At 32.8% G+C, this 17,786-nt stretch overlaps 1 long non-coding RNA gene across 1 annotated transcript; it reads left to right on the top strand.

Moving 5' to 3' along the window:
- Positions 1-2,530: 2,530 nt before the first annotated feature.
- Positions 2,531-7,272, top strand: LOC140001490 (uncharacterized). The gene is made up of 3 exons (XR_011806731.1): positions 2,531-2,564; positions 3,958-4,017; positions 4,391-7,272. It is a non-coding gene; the product is annotated as an uncharacterized lncRNA (long non-coding RNA).
- Positions 7,273-17,786: the final 10,514 nt, after the last annotated feature.

The following is a 17,786-nucleotide window of genomic DNA, read 5'->3' as shown; positions in this document are numbered from 1 at the left end:
CCGTAAAACTGCTTTCAACAATAGTGCAAAAATATATTAATATTATGTAAATAATGTAAAAACATACTATTCAATGGCCATTTCAAGGTCAGAAAATGGGAAAAGGAGGGGAAAAATGGAAAAAGGCTATTTATTTATTTATTTATTTGTTGCCTACCTCTATTGCACAGGTAGACTTTTACAGATTACACTAAGCAAACTATTTCAGACTGCTTTATAAATGACAGGGCAATGGATGGTATCAAAATAGATTGCTGCATCATGAAATGATACCCCAGCGAAATGACAGGAAGCTATGCATTAATTACAGTTCTGTTGTATGACCTCAGTTTTTGTGAATATTTTATATTCAAAATAAGAAGGGTACCAAAAAAAAAAAAAAAAAAAAAAAAACAACTCAAAAAGTATGCCTCTCAGCTAAATAGTATGAAGCTCTGAGGTAAGGCAAATATTCTGTTCCATTACACAAAGGAAGGGAAAAGATTTCCATACTAAGAACGACCTATTTATTTGTATATCTCAAATACAATGTTTGGCTAATAAAACATTCAGGAGCAATCACACTGCAAAATAAAGCAATAGCACATCTTCATCTTCAGGGACATCACAGATGTGCACTGTGCATCCATTCAAGTAACTTTTTTTTTTTCTTTCTGACTGAATTTACATGCTAACAACTGTTAATCCAAATAAGTCATTGGTGTCAAGCATGCAAAAGCATGCAATTTGAAATGACTTTTTTCACTTTCTCATACTTCTTGTACGATATTCTACATTTGTAGAAGTTTTTTTTTTTAAAAAAAAAGTATCCTTCCTACCACTTGACAGATAGAAGACACATATAAACATGTGAAAGAAATCACTAATTTTCAGGTGTTTTTGGAGTAATGTTAAAAACAAAGCATTGTTTTGGAAACCCAAGGGATTAAAGGTACTTACTGCTTTTAATATTTCATGTGTGTTGACCAGTTTCCATGCAGTGAATCTGCCTGGAAAAAAACAAACAAACAAACAGACAAAAAAAGTAACGTAGTGAATATACAGTGATTTGACTGTTGCAATCTCTGAGTGAAATAAGTTTGGTTAACAAAAATCTATAGTGTAAAGATCCATCTACATGTTTTCAATCCAAATCTTATTTCCATTGGAAGAGATGGATGAAAAAAAATAGATTTGCACATGATCTGCTTTTCTTCATAAGAAAAGCCTGTGTGTCAAGCCTTTTGAATTTGAGCCTGTATTGCTCAATGGATCACGCCAAATCCAGCCTTGACAAGGCATTCATGATAGTTTCACACAGTGCTTGGAAACTTTTCCTAGCATTGAAACTGGAAATCACATAAACCAAATGCCATGTAAAGGATCTGATTTCATATTTTCCTCTAATGGAACGGAAAATAAGATCTCTAGGATTCTACAACCAATTTATGCCATTCTAAAGGCTGTCTCACTGAACCCTCTGTAACACATTGCCAACTGAAAAGATCTCCAGAGTAAAGCCAATGATTGTTTTGAACACAATACAGGGATTTCTGGCTATTCAGCAACTACTGCAATTAGAGACATTGAGAATCAAGTCGAATAAAACATATTCATTTATAGGAAGTGGATCATCCTTAAAGAGAGCAACTGTAAAAATTCTTCCCAAAAGTCTGCAGAAAATTACAGTTATCCTGTGTCCCAAAGTCAGTGTTGAAATATCTCTCAGATGGGAGCAGCTGTTTTGGTCTGTATTTATACAGTTTAACACAGAAGTCTGTTAATTTATAAGTAGGTGTATGAGATGCGACCCTCATATAAGTTTAAAAATAGCTACAATAGAGACTTACATATACTTATTTTATCTCCTGTCCAATTTCAAGAAGTGTCTTTGTTTGTTTGTTTTTGAGCCAGCAATAAAAACAACATGCTTCCTGCTCAACAGGTTGGTATTTAGTGTAGTAAAGCTGATTGGAATGTAAAGATGCTTTTGCAGGTTATCCCTATGGGGAACCTGGAGTTGTAAAACAGGATCTGTATACACAGATGAGATCAAACATACAAAATGCAACAAAATGTCCAAAATCCAACTGGTCTTCCACAATACCGAGGCATAATTTCACTTTGTCCAGAAGCCTTGTAACAGCTGTGTTGTGTTAATGTGGCATTGTCCTTTGCCATGGGCACAGCTCTGTGCTAAGGCCTACCTGTGGCCAGCTCAGATCTATGTGTTCTCTTGTCCTGGTTTCAGTTAGAACAGAATTAATTTTCTTCCTAGTAGCTGGTGGAATGCTGTATTTTGGCTTAGGATGAGAAGAGTGTTGATAACACCCCAATGTTTTAATTGTTGCAGAGCAGTGCTTGTACTAAGCCAAGGACATCTCAGTTTCTTGCTCTGTCCTGCCAACAGGCAGGCTGGGGGTGCAGCAAGAGCTGGGAGGGGACAGACCCAGGACAGGTGACCCAAACTAGCCAAAGGGGTATTCCATACCATCTGACGTCATGCTAAACAATATATAGGGGTGGCTAGCCGGGGGAGGGGGCCGGACTGCTTGGGGGTTAGGCTGGGCATCGGTCAGCGGGTGGTGAGCAATTGCATTGTGCATCACTTGTTTGTACATATTATTAGTGGTAGTACTATTGTCATCATTGTATTATTATTATTATTGTTATTATTATTTTCCTGTCTTATTAAACTGTCTTTATCTCAACTCACGGGCTTCACTTTCCATTTCTCTCCCCCGTCCCAGAGAGGGAGGGGGGAGGGTGAGCGAACGGCTGCGTGGTGTTTAGCTGCCGGCCGGGTTAAACCACGACATCTCTCTATGTGTACTTCAGCTCCTGAAGAAGCAAATATCACAGATAACTTTACACTCCCATGTGTTGTTTTTTTTTTTGTTTGTTTGTTTGTTTGTTTGTTTTCCCTTCTATTCTTTTTTTTCCCCTTATATTTCCCCTTATATTTCTTCTTTATTCTAAGGCATGATTTTCAGGAATTTATCTATCCCTTTAACAAACTATGTTCTGCACTTTTAATAATGTAATTTTCACTGGAAACAATCAATATTTCTGAAAATATGACTAGAGAAGTTTTAAATCAGGTCTCTTTGTTGCCTTTCTCTTGCCTTCCAAATATACATGTACTTTATATCCATTTGGGAGCAATATGAAACTTTGGGAGTAGTACAAAAAAAAGAATAATAGAGCATAAATATATTATGAAAACAAGAGCTTACCTTCATCTATAATTGAATTAGAAAAGTTTTTTAAAAATCTGACAAATCCACTGGCCTATTAGAACTGCTAAGGTAATTGATTCTGGAGAATCATTTTGTTTTCCTGTTTTATTTATTTATTCTCATTTTCCAGATGGATTTATTTGATTTCTTTGTCCTTTGTATGTTTGTTTGTTTGTTTTCATGCTTTTTTTAATTGTCAAAATACTGGTCTACATCATGCTAATTGATATTTGTACTTAATTTCAAAGATGTTTTGAGATTTTTGAGGGGCTTTAGTTATTTGTTTATATCTCTACTTTTAAGAATTATTTTCCTGTTTAAAAAAAGCTCAATCAGTGAAAAAACATTACCCATTACTTTCAGTGACCTTTTTAAGGACTATCCAGTTTTGATGATAAAATGTGGCACTTGAAATCCTGAAATAGTCAGCTTCCCTTAATACATGAGTTTTTCCCTTATATATCATTATCTAAAACTGCTTGAACAGCATGGAAAGGATTTTGTGGGAAAGATAACAGAGAAGTTCTTTGAAATAATGCATATTCCCTCAGTCAGCACATTCTTCAATGTGAGGTAGCTCCAGATGTTTTAAGAACCTTGTGGTATGAGGCTGAGTTTTTTTATTTTATTTTATTTTATTTTATTTTATTTTATTTTATTTTATTTTATTTTATTTTATTTTATTTTATTTTATTTTTTCATTTACTTATTTATTTATTTATTTATTTTATGTGGGAAGAGATGTTGCCTGAGAATCATGGTAATACAATACACCCATGGAAGACCTGACTCTTTAGGGGTAAGAAAATAATGTTGAATCTTCTGTAGTAGTTAAATCTTACACATTCTTGTCCTGTTGTTTTTATTCCTGATTTTCATCAAGAATATCACAGCTTATAATGAAGCTAATTTGAATAAAGTTCTAAAGTAGGAATTCATAAAAGGTTATTTTCATAAAATCCAGATAAGACATTTATCATTTATATACTAATTATGTCAGTTCCCTGATATGAAAGCTGATATTTTCAGAGGGATAAGAGGGATATGGCAGTGACAGTTAACAGTGAAAACAAGAATGTCTATGGGGAGCCATTTGGAAAAAGTGTCTCCAAAAGTTCACAGGAGAAAAGTAGGAGGAAAAAACACTTTTTTTTTTTTTTTTTTTTCCCCAGAATCACAGAATTGTCTAGGTTGGAAGAGACCTCAAGATCATCGAGTGCAATCCCTGACCTAACACTAACAAGTTCTCCACTAAACCATATCACTAAGTTCAACATCTACACATCTTTTAAAGACCTCCAGAAATGGAGACTCAACCACTTCCCTGGGCAGCCCATTCCAATGTCTAACAACCCTCTCAGTAAGAAGTTCTTCCTAATATCCAACCTAAAACACCCTGGCGCAACTTTAGCCCGTTCCCCCTTGACCTGTCACCAGGTACGTGAGAGAACAGACCAACCCCCACCTCACTACAGCCTCCTTTAATGTACTTATAAAGAGCAATAAGGTCACCCCGAGCCTCCTTTTCTCCAGGCTGAACAAGCCCAGTTCCCTCAGCCGCTTCTCATAAGACTTGTTCTCCAGACCCCTCACCAGCTTTGTGGCCCTTCTCTGGACTCTCTTGAGCACCTTGATGTCCTTCTTGTAGTGAGAGGCCTTTTTTGTTAGTTGGTTAAAGCTCCCAATCCTTCTGAACTAATCTGAGGGAGAAAAAACTACAACTGTAACAGGGATATGAGTGAAGACAAACAGGACGTTGAGTCAATACTATTTTTTTGTTTGTTTTGATTTTTTTTTTTTTTGCATATGTGTTAACCAACACATAACCAACATATGTGTATCCTTGATCTTGTTTCTTATACTGACACCCATTATTTAGGCTACTCAGAGTCACAATTAATTGATTATAATACATATTTAAGAAAAATCTATTCTTTTTTAAAAACTTCAGATAATGAGAACCAGAGCATCGAAAGGCACATATTTACTTCTTATATGGCTATGGTATTTTAAACTAACAATTAGATTTTACATATTTAGTTGCTTTATATCAATAATATCCTGAATTCATCCATTTATGTTTACATTAATTCTTTATTTCAAAGGGTGTGTGCAGGAGGAACAGAATTAGTATTTGTTTCATTGGTGCAAATATATTGCCAATCTTTGTCCTAATTATTTTTTTTTAATCCTTTTTTGATCCACATGTACTTCCTCCAAATCCAAGAACTATGAAAGGCTATTTTCTGAAAATAAACTCTTCAGACATCATTTTGCATTTTTGTTTTAATTGTTTCAATTCTGCTTTTGGGCAGAAATCTGTAGTAATTTGGCTTCTTGTATACAGGCACATGACTCTCTAAATACTTGGCTGGGAGCTGGCATTTCATCATTCCATTGTGACATTATGGTGTGTTATGCAATGTAATGACCTTATGGTCAGACGTGATAAATTGTTCACTCCCTGTCAAAAAAGTAAAGGCTTTTAATTTGCACTGAGTAGAAGCCAGCCATTTGTTCTGTGCATGCATTGTACTGCTACTACTCAGAAAATTCATTGTTAAAGGAACTTCATGCATTTGGCCAGTCCTGTCTCTGAGTTTTAATAGCAACTTTGTAATTCAAGCATTACAATCTCACATACAGTTCAAAGCAACTTTACCTTCTGTGATGTCTAGAGAATATTTGTTTCCAGCCACGGATTCTGTTAACTTGTTCTATTAAAAAGCATTATAAACACCCAATGTTTGTTATAAATTTGATATGCTATTTTTCCAAAAATTAATTTAAAATAATTAAAAATAGATTATTTCTATTTAAGTGCATATTTCTTAAAATTCCTTTTATCAGATTGTGGAAAAGCAAAATGATTTAAATGCATGACCTTCACACAATACAGCTTATTCCAGACTGAACTAAGATTTCAACCTTGAGGTAGATAAAAAGATATTAAAAATTAAGTGCTTGATCCAAACCCAATAAAGCCAACAGGAGTTTTCAGATGGCTTTGGATCAAGATAATAGTTTTGTTCCCAAAAGATACTCAGATGATGTTTCCACATTACTAGTAGTAGAACAAGCTTAGCCATGACATGTAGGACTTCAGTAAATCCATTAAACCATTCATATTTCCTTCATTAGCCCTCACTATCTTTGTAGTGTTGACCACACAAAGTAACTGTGTATGTAAGTTTATCTAAGCCTATGGCTATTAATATCTTAATGCTTATCTGTGGCTAAATATTACTGTTACGCAAAGGGCATATGACACAATATTTAGTCTAAGCAATTAATTAATTTAGATTTTTTAATTCTCTTTACCAAAGGTGAGTCTTTACCATCTTTCTGTATCTCTCAATTACTTACATCCTAGTACACAGATTCATAGTGCAGTTTCCTGGTTCCTGTCTTTCGCAAGACTGGTTATCAGCATTGATTTCAAATCAATGATCTGTGAGAGATCATTGTAATGCTTTTGAAAATATGCAAAAGTTCATAAGAACAGCCACATTATGAATGAAAAATGAAAAAATAAATAATTGTGGGTAATTAGTGTCTGGCGGCCGGAAGATGCCGTGCTGTACGGAAAGGTGGAGCCCCTCCCTTGATGGACAGTAGCGTGTGGCCTGTGATGTAAGCAAGCGGAAGTGACGTTATGGGCCTCCGGTATATAACACCATGTGACTCGACAATAAACACCATTTGCCATCCACCACATTGGTGTCAGTGAGCCAGTAGACCGAGCGGCCTGGGGTTGGTCGCCGTGCCGTTCCTGAACCAGGTCGGCACTGCCCCCTGAAGTTAACATAATGTATTTAATAACGTAAAGATAGAAAACTATAGGGGAAGTCTGGTTATTCCATATTAAAACAGTTTTTATTTTCAAGAATATTTTGTCATCAAAATCCCTCAACAAAAAAAAGATGAACTGGAGGTGTCCAAAAAGACAAGTTTCCTTACCCCATTAAATCTGAATGATTGAACAATTTTTTTAAAAGCATTAAATATTACTAAAACTATTTTGCCTTTGTTTGTATGTTTTGTGTTTTGTTTTGCTTTGTTTTCCATGTTATCTTGAAAAAATATCTAAAATAAAGTCTTTCTTTTAGAAAAAAATCTATTGTGTTTTGTTTATTCAGTTCTATTTACAATTTTATTCCACAAACAGGTCTTATGTTTATGTTTGTTTATTTGTCTTGTTATGTTTTTATAATTATTTTAAAAAAAGAGAAAGTCTAGATTTCTATGAGTCAAAAATCGTCAAACCATGGTGTTTATTACTAAAATACATGCTATGATACATGTGTTGATATACCTTTGGTCTTTATAACTTCAGAGAGTGGGAACTGATGTTCAGATTTTTAACATTTCTCTGCTACTAATTGTATCATTGGCCAAACACCCCTTTCTTTTGAGTAACTGAGGTTGTAATGCTTTATATGTGCTGTGGATCCGCCTTGCTAAAGGCAAGGCACAGCATTCTTCTTGTCCCTGTGCATGCTTCTGTCCAGCATATGACTGTTTGGCTTTGCGCTTTCGTGTGCACTGTCTGTTCAAAGCACTGGAGGGAAGAAAAGCTCACAAAGATTTTACTGAGGGTTATAAAATTCTGGTGGGAAAGGATCTTAACAGCCCCCAGTCTAGAGCTGCCCTAGCTTTAGAGTAAGAAATATAAATATCTTCTGGCAGAGATAAAATCTGCCTGTCACTTTGGCCCTCAAACAGTAGTTCTGTGAGGTATTTGGAAACATGTAAGGTGGTGTGCATCCTCCTTTCTTCTGATCAGTAGGAACTTTCCTATCAGCTCTTAAAACACAAAACCATGGATGCTTGGTGTTATTTATCAAGCCATACTAATTAATGTTTATGTTTAGACAATATCAAGTCTTTGAGGATTTTTGTTTCCTCTTAGTATTTATTTCATGATATATTTTTCTCCCCAGGGTACTGAGGATCAGTTTTCTTGGTAGCAATCTTTAGGGTTGTTTTATTTGTCATTAAATAATAATAATAATAATAATAATAATAATAATAATAATAATAATAATAATAATAATAATAATAATAATAATAATAATAATAATAATAATGCCATACCTGGCTTTTTTTCCAGCCTCTTTTCTTAATCCTCTGATACTATACTCGATGTCCATGACTTTTCAGAATAATTATTAACAGTGGCTCAGTGAGCTAATTAGTTAATTCCCTGTGGGAAGTCTGAGTAAGGCCAAAAAATTCAAACGTCAGTTACCTAGAAACTAGAAAAAGGAATTAAAGGAAGTTTTATAATTCTTTATGAGTTGTTTTTGTTTTATTTATTTATTTATTTATTTTCTGTAGATAGAATTTCTGTGCTTTAGAAAAATAATAAAAAATAATAAGAAGAAGAAATCATTCTTACTTTTGAATTATGATCTATTTTTTGCATATGTCTACTTTATACTCCATATAGAGATCATTCTGACAAGCTTAAACATACATTTTCTTGATGAAAATAATTTTCTTTTCATGATTACAATTGCTGACTCCTCATTACTTAAACTGCTAGGAAGGGATCTCAAGGGAGTGGCTTAGTCTATTCCCTGAAGGTCAAGAGCTTCACAAGTGGATGTAAGTAATTGAGTTATAGGGCAAAGATGAGTAAAGCTTTTAGGAAGTTAGGAAGAGAAATCCTCTTGATAAAGAAATAAATGTAATTTACGGAGTGTTATTTTAGTACATAAATTGTCTAATTACATTGTATCTCACAGGCAAATTTCCTATTAATTACTAAAAATGAGGCACCAATTCTGAGCCAGTTGCAGGAATCTTTATATCACAGAGCTGAGGAATTAGTAGTTCAATAAAACTCAGTGTGCCCTGAAAATGAATTTGCATCCTTTACAGTCTTTCATAATAATAATCCCTAGTGACATTACTACAGGGAAGTAGTTAGGATGGCAGAGTGCTCTAGCTTTCTAGGGAGAGTACTTGTAGAATTCTGCATAGTAACTTTTGTGAACAAATGTAGAAATTGACTGCCTTTAGATCTACAGTTCAGCTAGTCTACATTTAGCTCCGCACTCATCCCACTGTAAAGTACGTGTGTAAAATAAGTTAGATGAATCCTGCCCTATAGTTTGCTAAAGGATATTCAAAAGAACTAGTCTCATGTGATCATATCTGGGGTGGGAGGGGTGTTGGTGGCAATGGCATGGGACAGGACAGGATGCCAGGATGTATACCTGAGGCATCTCTAACGGGACTGTGGGTGACAAAATTATTCTGATAACATTAAGTGAAATGTAAATACCCCCTCCTTGCACTGAGAGTTCTTACATTGCTTCCTGGAACATTTACACCATATCTTTTATTTATTTAATCTATTTATTTATAATTTTTTGAGTCCTCTGAGCCAAAGGACTCCTTTGTCCTTACAGCCTCTAGTTCTACCCAACCTGTAATCATGATGCTTGAGAAGGTTCATGCTTTTTCTCCTGCCTCACAATATAGACACCTGAGTAGCATAGCACATAGTAAGGATAGCTTGAAAGGAGATAACATACTAAGGAAAGAATTTAGGTAGAAATTAACCAAACAGTAGAATCATTAAAAATATATATATAAATGTATATATATTATATATATATTTATTATATATATATATATATATATATATATATATATATATAAAAGGATATATATATATAAAAGGATATATATATATATCCTTTGGGAATTCATCTGTAAGCCTGATTATGCTATCCTTCTCATTGCCTAATATTTCAGTTACCAAAGAGCCTATCCAGGACTAAACAGACTTCTCTAGAAGCTAACAGTTTGACACCAATGCCTGAGTTATTGCTTTCTGATTTTTCTAATTCAAGTGTGTAAAATACCTCTGATACCATCAACATGTTATTACTGTAAATTAGTGTTAAGGAGCCCTCATCTTGTAAGGGATTTCCACAGAGAAATATAACAAAAATGGAAAATCAATCTTTATTTCTGAAAACACTTTTTTTTTTTTTCTTGCTACTTATGCTGCTCACACCGAACATTTAAAACATATTTATTCTTTGTGAATGCATATAGACAGGAACTTTTTCCACTGGAGACAGTCTAGGTATGCTTGTGCAGTTAAAGGACCTTTTGCTAGCAATAAAATTTGTATGTGAGTTACTGTTTCAGGTTTTGATCCTTATGAATATTTTTGCTTGTTCTTCAATAAATGTGTTGCTTTCGTATTAAATAGAAAAAAAAAAAAAGAGAGAGAGAGAGAGGGAGAGAAAGAAAAGCACAAATACATATTTTTAAAAACCTTTCCCTTTTAGTATGCTAGTTTAGTAAACTGTCTGCAGCACAAATGTATCTATTTTGCTTTCTTTAAAATATTAAATATGGAATTTCAAAATCCATTGTGATAAATGAAATATGAAACGATTCCGCTTCTGGAAGAGTTCTAGATCATCAGAACATATCTTGGTAGAGAGAGTCATTGTTTATTAATTTGAAAAACTGGTCATATAAATGTTCCTAATTGTAGTATTACATATTCAGATATTATTCTGTGATGTTCAAAAAATAAAATGTATAGAAATATTTAGGCAACTGAAAAATGACTTATTTGTTTTCTGCCTTTAGTGATAGCAATGAGGACACAATTCTATTGCCGGTGAGAACTGGCAATAGGTATTCTTTTATTCACATGTACCTATAGTTCCCTACCTATAGTTCCCTATTGATGGCACTACTACACTCAGTGTGAATAAACATTGTTACACAATAAAACAAGTATTTTCCATGAATAGGCAGATAGATAGGCCCTTTCATATTCTATTTTACTCATAGTGCTTTAGCCATGAAAGAAATTTTTGTTCCATCTTTGTTGTAAGAGACTTATTTCCTGAAGAACAAGAAAAGATGCATGTTTACTCACTGAAGTCAGTTGAACCACCCAAAAGATAGTTACTCGGTTTCTTAAATGGTCAATATTGTCTCATAAGTGGAATAGTGGCAAGATATTGATAAATGTTTTAACTTCAGGTTAAAGAGATGAAAAAGAGAGATGGAAAAGGGAGAGAGGCAAAGAAGAGATGAAATTATTGGGATGGAGTAGAGAAAGAAATGATAAACCATATAAATTCACTCTACAGGAGTAAAAAATAGTAAAGAGTTAAGTAAGTCTAAGTCAGGGTTTATTGATTAGGGTGTATTCACAATTTTTCACCATGACACAGAGAGGAAGCAAAGGATGGGAATATAGGTGATAAGGAGATTAAGAAATTTATTTTTAATAAATTCTTGCTAATTCTTACTCTTCCAGCATGATTAGAAGAGGTATAAAACTGTTGGTTATTAGCTTTTTTGACTTTTGAATCTATATATGATTCATTATATTTTTTTTTTTTCAGAAATTCAGAAATGTAGGACCAGAAGGGATCACCAGATCATCTTGTCTGCCTTGTGTTACAACTCCACAGATTTTTATCCTTCTAAGGCTTCTAATTTATGCTTGAATAATGCGTACGTTTCTCTTGCAGCTTTTTCCTGAAGCTACTGAGAAACTGCCTCTTTAGACTATTTTATGAATTGTCTATATATTATATATTATATATAGTTATAGTCTCTTTAGACTATTTTATGAACTGAATCAGAAAACCCATGTACTTCCAAAATCACAAGAATGAATGATTCTCACCATCACAAGAAAGAATGATTCTCACCATCATTCTTGAGTAACTATGGTTAAATCAAGATGAAGATGATTTTGTTGTAAGTATTCATGTGTGTAGCACTTAGACAACTATTTCTTTGCTTCATGATATGTTTGGTCTCACATTGCAGTGGGCCATTGCAGCAGACCTGTTTAACAGGAGAAGATACATTTACTTACATCACCTGCAAGTAGCACTTGCAAGGGATCATTACTATGGAGATATAGAAGAACATAACATTTTCAGTGAATCTTGATGTACTATTTAGAAAGTTCAGTATTTTACAGGTAAAAGATTAAATACTTCTAAATATTCTAAATATTCTAAAAATTCTAAAATAGAATTAAATATTCTAAAGAATTGTGAAGCCATCAAACCTCACCATGGAGTGGAATTCTACACAGTGTGTCCCAATCAACTTGGAATGTCCCATCAGATGCTACAGAAGCTGCGGGAGCTGAGGTTCCAGCATCAGAAATGATGTAAGAAATCTAACACTTTTCTACCACTTATTTTCTTAATAGAGTAAATCAAAATAAAAAAAATAAATAAAAATAAAATTAAAAAAAAAAAAAAAAGACCTTGAGTGTCTATACCTTTATACTGGGAAGAAAGAACTGGCACCACCTTGGAGCATAAAAGACCTTCAAGACAGACAAACACTGTCCTTTAAAATTTACCCCAAATGATATTAAAAATAAACTATGTTTTAAAAAACAAATTATTTAAAATACAAAAAAAAAAAAAAAGCTATTGAAAACAAAGAAATAAATCACAAAATAATCGGAGAATTATCCCTCTTACAAAAACTACTTGACAATTTTTCTACATTTTCTTCTCTATCACTTCTTTACTCATCTTCCACAGTTCACCCTCCTCTGTTCTTGTCTTACAAGCTAGTTTATTATTTCTTTCTCAGATACATAACTCTGGTTTGTTCTGTGAAAAATTCTTTGTCTTATTCTATTTTCTTGTCAGACTTTTTTTCTCTTATTTTTTTCAAATCTTTATTGATGCTCTTTTCTTCTCAAAGAAGTATCATGAATTATCATAACACTAGTAATTTTAGAGAAATTAAAAGTAATAATGGGAAATTTCAAAATTGGAAATCATTATATATAAATAAAAATACAAATAAATAACAAAAGTACTGTTTTTATACCAAATTAACCTAATAAACCTTCTGTTTTAAAAATCTTTTTTCTACACTGCACCATTTACTTATTTGACTACAGTTAATTGGAACTGAGACAAAATTCATGTATATTTTAAAATTATCATTTATTCTTAGATTACAAAAGCAATAATCTATATTTATATGGGAACTCAGCAAACAGACAACAAAAGTTTTCAATCAAATTAAATTATTTCTTTGAATGACCCACAAATATTTTACATGGAAAACTTGTAATAGTCAATTCATATTTAAAAGCAAGAAGTTTCAAGCTGTATAAAAATAAAAACCAATCAAACAAAACCCTCCTATTTATTTATTTAAGAATCTCCTCCTTTTCTTTTAAGGAAATAATTTTAATAATTATTATTATTATTATTTGATGTCCAAACATTGCCATCAGGTACTGGTGAAGAACTTGCTTGATTAATATTGTTATACAACAGAACAACCCCATTGCTTTCTATATGCATCACATATTTATATAGACATTAAAAGTTAGTTATGCATGATGGTATCCTACAAATTTTGAGATGAAGCAAAGCCAGAATTCTGTTCATATTATTCATGCATGAGTTATGGTACGCAACTGTAATGATACAAGCTATTTCACAAAGTATTTTAACTTTGAACTGGCATAGCCACTTTCTCAAGGGCTTTTCTCTGCCAGCTCAGTCCTTGGTCTCTTTTGTGAAGAAATGCCAAGAATATCATCCTCTGCTTAGGATTTCTATTTTTTTTTTTTTATTTTCCATTGGAAAGCAAGTCTGAAAATAGCATTTCTTTTTAAATTCTTTCTTTTCTTGCAGCTTTTAGCATGATATGGAAACATCAGACATAATTAGACAAAAAGATATTGTAAATCCCAAGACAAAAGTATGATCAATGATTTAATTATCTGGCATTTTGTCAAAGTCTTCCTCTTAATTTCAAAACTCTTTGTCAGTTTTCATATATGTAATACTTCCTAAGCAGATTTTTCTTTCTAATATCGAAAAGGATCTGTGCTGATTAAGAATTTTTTTCTTATAGTTCTAAGGATATGGTATTACTAGCTGCTTCTCTAATATTTTTAACACAAATTTTGTATTTGGATTACAGGTTTTTTTTTGTTTGTTTTTTTTTTTTTGTTTTGTTTTGTTTTTTTTTGTTGTTGTTTTGCAGGTAGGGGAAGACTTACACTAATGAATTAAATTTATATATGTATATATATAGTTTCAATCTGGCATCAAACAGATGAATAAAACTTACTTTCTATGGAGCTGTAGAAATACAGTGATGCATTTTATGTGGTCCTTTATGTGGTTTTAAATTCAGATTAAAAAGAGGATTTTTATTCAAAAACGAAGAGCTTTCATATCTATATTTCTTGAATTACATGTTCAAAAAGAAAATGGATACTGAAAATAGGAATTTTAAATCTGCTTTTCTGATATATACTTATTGCACATGAAGGTATTGTCATGCTGACTTTTCAAATGCCCAGCAATTCTTTTATCTCATTCTGATCCACGTGATTTATATATTGCTCTATCAGTATTTTCAAATTTATACTATAAAAATAAGCGATTTACTTAAAAAAAATATAAATTTCACAATTAATTCTTTTCATTGCAATATGAAATCAAGAGAAAATCATTTATTTCATATGGATATGTGCATATATTTAATTTGCCTATATTATGAGACTTTAGAAATGCACTTATTTTCTAGATATGCCAACAAAAATGTAAAACAATTCATGGTACTCAGTGACCACTGTGAGAAAGTAAACAAAATTAGTTAAATCATATTTTCCTATACGCAGTTCAAGGTTTTAAAATGTATTATTATACTTCTGCTAAGACTGAGGCAGAGATAAGACCACAAAACTGGCAGATACATAATACAATTTCTTGCCTATTTTCTTAGACCCTAAACGAAAACCTATAAGTAGATAAACATATTTTATGAGACAAGAAGTTCTAATTTTCCAAGATAATCTTGGTATCATAGAATGGTAGAATGGTTTAGGATGGAAGAGAACTTAAGGATCACCTAGTTCCAGCCCTCTACCATGGGCAGAGATACCTTCCACTAGATCAAGTCGACCAAAGTCCCATCCATCTTGGCTTTGAACTCTTCTAGGGATAGGGCACCCACAGCTTGAGAACATATCTCAACCTACTGGCCACACCCCTTCTAATACACTCCGGGATGCCAATGGCCTTCTTGGCCACAAGGGCACAGTGCCCTTCTGGCCCATCAGCCACTCCTCTCAGTTCTGTGTCATCGGCAAACTTGCACTCCATATTGCACTCCATTCCCTCATGAATAGTACTGATCCCATTACTGACACAATAATGATATAGAGGGATGTTTAATGGTATTTTCAGAAGTGCTAGAATGTTTCAATGCCATTGAAATTAAATGTTTCAATTGAACTTCATTGAATGTTGAGAATTAAGTATCAAGCAGTTTTGATACCTGTAAAACATCCTTCCAAGGCTTAAAGGGGCATTTTAATTCAGGATAGCAGATCCAGTTCATGATTAACAGTGTAGGCCTTTCGGTAGACAACTTTACTTTTCTACCTAACAAAGCTTACTTGAAAGTGGCGAATTTATCCCAAAACATAAGTTATTTTGTAGACCAATAATTTATTTTGGAGACCAATCAATCTTGCAGTATTCACATGGTTTCACTTACATTATTGGTATTCAATTATACATAATTTTCTTTAGCAAGCATATTCTTGTATTTTTTATTATTATTATCATATAAGACAGGAATTCTTTAAACTTTAGTGAAGCTTACCTCTAAATCCTGACTTACATTTCAGACATCTTGTATGTGCTGAAAATATGACACAAATTACCTCCATTTGTATCCTTTCCTTTTAAAATATTTTGTTTAAATTTATATGTAATATCATATGATGTGCTGGAGCAGAGAACTTTTTTTTTTTTTTTTTTTTTGTAGTACCCATTATGCCTATACAAAAAATATGAAACCAGGAATTTCAGAAAGTATATTGAGTATTGAGTCTTTATTACCTCTTTCTTTCCCAACAGAAATATAAAAATATTTATGTTCTCTAAGGTATATTTATATCTGTCTTCATTTGTTGTGAATATCTCAAGTAGTAAACTCCTTATAAATATTAAGCATTTATTTTTAAAACTGCTTTCTCTTGCAGAAAGAATATTTGTACATTCTTATCACTTTCAAACTCAATTTTCCTGAAAGACCTCTGCAGTTTTACCCTTTTTACACTTTTTCCTAGAGCTTTTAAACTTCTGTATATGAGAGAACAGATGAGATTTTTTTGATAGCAAACTGTCTCTCCCAAAAGGCATAATCTGTCCCCTAGTAAAAGGAAACTATATGACAATGATTCTGTGTTTATAAACAGTTCTTGTTTTATAATTCAGTTCCTTAAGAATGGACACAGAAATATTAGAGAGATTAGTTATAAAATTTATTCTGTTTCATATGAAATTTGTTTGGTTTTATAGGTATGAAAAGAGACATGAGACATAAATAAAGCATGGACTGAATTGTTTTGCAAATGCTGGATACAAGCTACAATAGTAAAGTTATATTTCTTCCCAACTGCATGTTCTCAGTTCTAAACATCAAGCTCTAGACTCCAACTCACTGTAAGGCTACAATAAATGTCAATAGAAAAAAAAAAAAAAAAAAGAAAACAGGCATGTATGGGAAGGGAAAGGAAAGGAAGGGAAGAAAAGGGAAGGCAAGGCAAGGCAAGGCAAAGCAAGGCAAGGGAACTGTACCTTATCAATTACTGAACTTTTATGGAACATGTCCTCCTTATGTCTTTTCTAAGCTGTCAGTTTAGGTATTTTCCTGTTCATATTTTTCCATGTTGGAAATTTGCTCATCGGTGTATAGTCAAAGAAGAGAGAAGGAAAGGTATGTTTATACAGCACAATACTGTAATATACAAATATCAGGACTGCTTTAAAATTAGTATTTAATTCACATGATGGGGTGGTAATGTGCAGAGATATTAATATATTTCTATGAAGTGGTACAGGTTCGTGAACGTTACTTGGCATAGTTGAATATTTCACTTCATTCTTGATAAAGAGCAACTGTCCCTAGTTTTAGAATTTATTTAATAAAATATAACTGCTTGTTTTGTAGTGCATGTTGCAGAAGGGAATCAACATACACAATGTGGTTTAAATCTCAAAATTCTGGTATATAATTTCTTTGTAGTACCTGTCTTCTGCTGTTTTTAGGCAAGCTGAACAGTTGGCAGCTTTCTAACTTTTTGCATATGGATCATAAGAAGAAATGATACATTAATATTGGGTCAAAACAATCAAGTCAGTATGAAATTCATCAGAAAGTAAAGGATAGAAGACTGAAATATTACTACTGTGTTGGATTTCAGAGTATGCTGTCTGATAGTTCATAGTTCAGATGTAGATCAAAATGTATGCGAGCAAGATGGAATTTTTCTCCCCACACACCCTTTTTTATATAAATACAATACATATATAATTAAGCAAAAGCATGATTATAGGAAACCTAAAATACAAGCATTAAATAGTCACAGACTAAGGAGCATTAAAGGTGATAAACTGATACTTTATTAGCAGGTTAATGTATCAGGGTATATTAAGAAAAAAATAAAAATAAAATTCTTACTATGTGTTGCCAATTCACATCCAGATTGAAACAAGTATT

The sequence above is a fragment of the Anas platyrhynchos genome, chromosome 1, assembly GCF_047663525.1.
Source record: "Anas platyrhynchos isolate ZD024472 breed Pekin duck chromosome 1, IASCAAS_PekinDuck_T2T, whole genome shotgun sequence".
Taxonomy (NCBI): Eukaryota; Metazoa; Chordata; class Aves; order Anseriformes; family Anatidae; genus Anas; species Anas platyrhynchos.
This window is presented reverse-complemented; position numbering and strand designations above follow the sequence as displayed.